This window comes from Tamandua tetradactyla, chromosome 2 (genome assembly GCF_023851605.1).
Source record: "Tamandua tetradactyla isolate mTamTet1 chromosome 2, mTamTet1.pri, whole genome shotgun sequence".
Classification (NCBI taxonomy): Eukaryota; Metazoa; Chordata; class Mammalia; order Pilosa; family Myrmecophagidae; genus Tamandua; species Tamandua tetradactyla.
The window spans coordinates 161,754,901-161,760,715 of record NC_135328.1 but is presented as its reverse complement, the minus strand read 5'-3'; the positions used below and the strand labels follow the sequence as shown (position 1 = coordinate 161,760,715).

Here is a 5,815-nt window from a genome sequence, read left to right as displayed (position 1 = left end):
GAGAAGTTATACACAGGTTACTCTAAAGATTCAGAATAACTTGGAATAGGCATCAAAGAAGAGGTTTAACACAAAGCCAATTAACAATAAAATTCTAGACAAGAGGGAGAAACTGACCTTCAGAGTTAACTCATCAAGCAATCAAATGCACAGACATTGGGAAAAATTACATGCCTACTAAGAAAAAGAAAGATATGGCTCACTTAAGGGAATAAACTAAACCTTCAGAAAAGATGCAGAATTTGGAAAAAATTTATCAAAGTCCAACAAATCTCCTAAATCAATTCAAGGACATGAAGGAACATATGGATATGGAAGTAAAGGATATTAAGAAGACAGTGTGGGGTGGTGCAATGATGGCTCAGTGGCAAGAATTCTCTCCTGTTGAGCTGGAGATCCGGGTTCAATTCCTGGAGCCTGCCTATGCAAAAAGAAAAGAAAAGAACACAACAACAACAACAAAAAAAAACAGTGTGTGATCATTAAGAAGTGTTTGAAAGTATAAAAATAAATGCAGAAATTGTGGGAATGAAAGGAGCAACAACAGAGATTAAAATACATTAGAAGTATACAAAAGCATATTTGAACAGTCAGAATAAAGAATCAGCAAACTAGAAGAGAGGGCAATGGAAATCATACAGTCAGAAAACCAGACAGAGAAAAGAATAGAAAAAAAAATTAGCAGTATCTCAGGGACCTGAGTAACAGCATGAAGCACAAAAACACATGCATCATGGATGTCCCAGAAGGAGAAGATAAGGGAAAAGGAGTAGAAAGAGTATTTGAAGAAATAATGGCTGAAAAATTCCCAACTCTTAAAAAGAGATGTCCAAGAAGCACAATATACTTCAAACAGATTAAATCCTAATAAATTAACTGTGAGACACATACTAATCAGAATGTCAAATGTGAAGGATAAGGAGAAAATCTGAAGGCAGCAAGAGAAAAGCAACTCATCACATATAAGTGATCCTCAGTAAGACAAACTGTCAATATCTCATCAGAACCACGGATGGAAGAAGGCAGTGGTACGATATTTTCAAGGCATTAAAAAAGAAAAGCCGTCAGCTCAAAATTCTTTATCTGGTAAAACTATCCTTCAAAACTGAGGGAGAGATTGGCTGGAGTGACAGGGGCCCCTCCAGGTGGGAGCTGGAGGCGCCCTAACCACAGAGCCCCCTTTTCAGTTCATAATGTCACCACGAAACCGAGAAAGCAGAGGCCCAGAAACAAGTGGCCCAGACTGGCTACTGCCAAAGCCCGCTCACAGCTGTGTCCTGGCAAAAAGAAACCTGACTGAGAGGCGACGATCAGGTTCCCTTTGGACGATTTCGAGCCCCATAATGCCCAGAGTCGTTTTCAGTTTCCTGTGTCCTCCTCCGCAGCCTTGCTCCGTGGACTGCCCTTGTCCCCCTCCCAGAGGTGTGGGACTCCACCCCAGCCCTCACTTTCTTCTCTCAGGATGGTGAGCAGCAGTGGCTACAAGGCCAAATTCATTATTGGAGGGAAATATAAACTGGCAGGGAGGATCGGGTCTGGCTCTTTTAGGGACATTTGTCTGTCGATCAACATCACCAACAGCAAGGAAGTAGCGGGGAAGCTAGAATTTCAGAAGGCCAGGCATTCCAGTTGCTGTAGGAGAGCAAACTTTGTAAGATTCTTCAAGGTGGGGTTGGCATCCTGCACATACAGTGGTACAGTCAGGAAAAAGACACACTGTACTAGTCATGGATCTTCTTGGACCCAGCCTTGAAGACCGCTTCAGTTTCTGTTCAAGAAGGTTCACAGTGAAAACTGTACTTACGTTAGCTGACCAGGTGATCAGTAGAATTGAATATGTGCATACAAAGAATTTTATACACAGAGACATTAAACCAGATAACTTCCTAGTGGGCATTAGGCATCACTGTAATAAGTTATTCCTTATTGATTTTGCTTTGGCCAAAAGTATAGAAACAATAGGACAAGGCAACACATACCATAAAGAGAAGATAAAAATCTCACTGACACTGCCCGATATGCTAGCATAAATGCACATCTTGGTATTGAACAGAGTCGCCAAGATGACATAGGAATCATTAGGATATATCTTGATGTATTTTAATAGAACTAGCCTGCAATGGCAAGGACTAAAGGCTGCAACAAAGAAACAAAAATATGAAAAGATTAGTTAAAAGAAGATGTCCACTCCTGTTGAGGTTTTATGTAAGGGGTTTTCTGCAGAATTTGCTACGCATTTAAACCATGGTCGTGGGCTGTGCTTTGAGGAAGGCCCGGATTACATGTGTCTGAGGCAGCTATTCCACCTTTTTTCCAGAACCCTGAATCACCAATATGACTGCACATTTGATTGGACAATGTTAAAATGGAAAGCAGCACAGCAGGCAGCCTCTTCAAGTGGGTAGGGTCAGCAGGCCCAAATCCCCATAGGTCTCTAAGCACGAATCAACAGACAGAAGAAGCAGGGCAGATGATTGAAGTAGTATTTGTTTGTCCCCAAATCTAGAAATTTTAATTCATTATGTACACTAGCCAGTGGTTATGGACAACCATTAACTTGGAGTAAAGAACTTAATTTCAGTATAAACTGGCTCTGGGCAGCATTGGTGGTGCTATATACTGAGTTGCAGCCACTGTAATTGTCAATATTAACTGAGATAGTGAAACAGGGTGTCGTTTTCTATTGCATTTTCTCAAGTGGAAAAGTTAACTTAAATAGTTGACACACGCAAATTGGTGGAAAAATTGTGCATATGCCAATTTCTTCTTAAAACTTTATTTTGAGCTATGCTGCTTTGAGATCTCATTTCAGAAGAATAACACGAACAGTCTTCAGCCATATTGTGAGGGTTGTAAGTGCTCACAATTGTGGATTCTTAGGGTTTTTCCATCCCTAGGGTTTGCAGGTTGTTCACTTGAGACATTCTTAAAAGGGTTGGCTTCTTGTCTGCAAGCCAGTTGATGTGGTAACAACCGAAGATTCCAGTATTTGAGCATATGAAAGACTGCCTGCTTACCTGTGCTGGAAATAACAGCATCTAAAGTGAAGACTTTAGAAAAACTTAGTGACTACTAGACTTATCCTCAGGACTCTGCATTAACTCTATAATGTTCTTGGCATTAAAAAAATATATTTGTCACAGAGATTTAGTTAACATCTGACAATTGAACCATTGTCAATTGTATGTATGCTGCTTAGATAAATGTAATCACTGTAAACATCTATATAATCTGGGATTTTGTTTTTATTTTGAAATGGGAGCTTTTTGTTTACAAATTCATTAAAAACTAAAACCTGAAAAAAATAAAATGTGAGGGAGAATTTAAAATATTCACATATAAACAGAAATTGAGAGAGTTCATCAACAAAAGACCTGTCCTACAAGAATTATTAAAGGTAGATATGCAGGGTGAAAGGAAAAGATAGGAGAGATGGTGAAGATCTTCACAAGGGTAACTAAAAGTGTATAAATGCAAAACATGTAGTACTCTATCCTCAACATACAACTCTACACTTTAATTCCTATAAGAATTAGAATACAATTGAACAAGAAAAATGGCATATTTCCTGATAATGTACATGCGAATAAAAAGAGGTAAGAGGGACAAAAACAGTATAAAGAGGAGAAACAGAGGGATGTGGGAGCAGAGACATGTATGCTACTGAAGCTAAGTTGGTATCTTTTCAAAGTAGAAGGTTATAGATGTAACAGCCTATAGATAGACTGTATAAAATAAACTCCAGGTAATCAAAAAAGAAAGTATTATAAAAATAAAGAAACAAAAATGAGAGAAGGATCTGTCAATTAACTGTACAGAAAAGGAGGTTGCAATAAAAGAAAACAGAGAGAAAAAGGACACGACATATAAAAAACAAAGGGCAAAATAACTGAAGTACTACATTTACAGTAATAATACTGAGCATTAATGAATTGAACACCCCAATCAAAGGCACAGAGTGGCAGAATGGATTTTTTAAAAAAGCATAATCCAAGATTATTTACAAGAGATTTGCCTTAGACACAAAGACATAGGCAGGCTGAAAGTGAAAGGATAGAAAAAGATACTCCATGCAAGTAGTGACCATAAAAGAGCTAGGGTAGCTATTCAAATATTGGACAAAATAGACTTTAACTAAAAAGCTGTTATAAGAGAAAAAAAGAATGCTCTATAGTAATAAAAGGGGCAATCCATCAAGAAGAAATAACAATCAAAAATAGATATGCACCTAAATTATGTTGTCCCAAAATATATGAGGCAAACACTTGCAAAACTAAAGGGAGAAATAGACACTTCTACAATAATTGTTGGAGACTTCAATATACCACTCTCAACAATAGACAGACTATCTAGAAAGAAGATCAGTAAGAAAACAAATAACTTGAACAATATGATAAATGAACTAGACCTAACAGACATACTGAACATTGCATCCCAAAACAGCAAGATATACATTCTTCTCAAGTGCATGAGGATCATTCTCCAGGATAGACTGCATGTTGGGTCAAAAATAAGTCTCAATAAATTTAACACATTTGAATTTATACAAAGCATCTTCTTTGACCATAATGAATGAAGCTGGAAACTGATAGCAAGCAGAGAACTGGAAAATCCACAATATATGAATGTTAAATAACATATTTTTAAGCAATAAGTGGGTCAAAGAAGAAATGGCAAGGGAAATTAGTAAATATCTTGAGATGAGTGAAAATGGAAACACAACATATCAAAACTGCAGCAAAGACAGTGTTGAGAGGGAAATTCATACCCTGAAATACTTATATTTAAAAAGAAGATAGAGTACAATTGCACACTTGGAGAAACTAGAACACAAACAGCAAACTAACACGAAAGAAAAGAGAAATTAAAATTAGAGCAGAAATGAATGAAATTCAAAATAATAAAAAATAATAGAGCTCCCTGACCTGTGCAGGCCTCTGCTATGGGCGTGATGGCCAGTCCTTGTGTCTGAGTGATTCCAGGGCCCAGCGAAGGGACAAAGCTTCAGAGCCCTGAAGACATGGAAGAAATACCCCCAAATATGGACTAATTTCCCATTCCACTTTCATTGGCCAAGCAGCTGCCAAGTACAAAGGCTGCAACTCATGATACCTGGCAAATAAATGCAGTATTGCCTCATGAATTGATTGCTTCTCTCAGGTACTCATAAGTGTATTTGGGGAGAAGCTTCGAGAGCAGGTCGAGGAACGGCTCTGGTTTCTACGAAACAGGAGAGATTCCATGTAATAATCTGGATGTCATGAAGGAGGCAATGGTTCCAACAGAGGAAGCTGCAGTGGAGATTACCAGGAAGCTGCAGAAGCAGGAGAAGAAACACCTGAAGAAGGAAAAGAAGCGACTGGTTGTAATTGCTCTCACGTCTTCAGGAAATGGCAGTAGTACTCCTAAAGAGTTTGAGGAGATAAGTGAGAGACCCAAAAAGAAGAAAAAGCAAAACCCCCAGGAGGTACTTCAGGAAAATGGAATGAAAAAATCCATCTGTCTCTTCTCCAAACCCTAGAAGAAAAAATTCAAGGAGGAGCTAATTAGTAATAATCTTGAAGAGATAGTAAAAGTTGTCAGCACAAGTTTCCCCAAGAAGGAGAAGTCTTTCCCCAAAGAGGAACAAGTTGGCAATCTTGAAGAGGAAGGCAACAGCAGGAATTCAAAGAAAGAGAAGAAACTCTCCAAGGAAGAGCCCATCAGCAGTGGACCTGAGGCTGTCAGCACTAAGAGCAGCTCCAAGAAAAAAAAAAAGTTGCAAAAACTATCCCTGGAAGATTAAAATGGACATTCCCTGGGTGGCTACGCTCCA

At 38.5% G+C, this 5,815-nt stretch overlaps 1 non-coding gene and 1 pseudogene across 1 annotated transcript; both read left to right on the top strand.

Annotated features, from left to right (window-relative positions):
- Window positions 1–1,462: 1,462 nt before the first annotated feature.
- On the top strand, window positions 1,463–2,438 carry LOC143662925 (casein kinase I pseudogene; annotated as a pseudogene).
- A 2,458-nt stretch (window positions 2,439–4,896) lies between these two features.
- Window positions 4,897–4,978, top strand: LOC143675388 (small nucleolar RNA SNORD86). Its single transcript, XR_013171613.1, has one exon. It is a non-coding gene; the product is annotated as a small nucleolar RNA SNORD86 (small nucleolar RNA).
- Window positions 4,979–5,815: the final 837 nt, after the last annotated feature.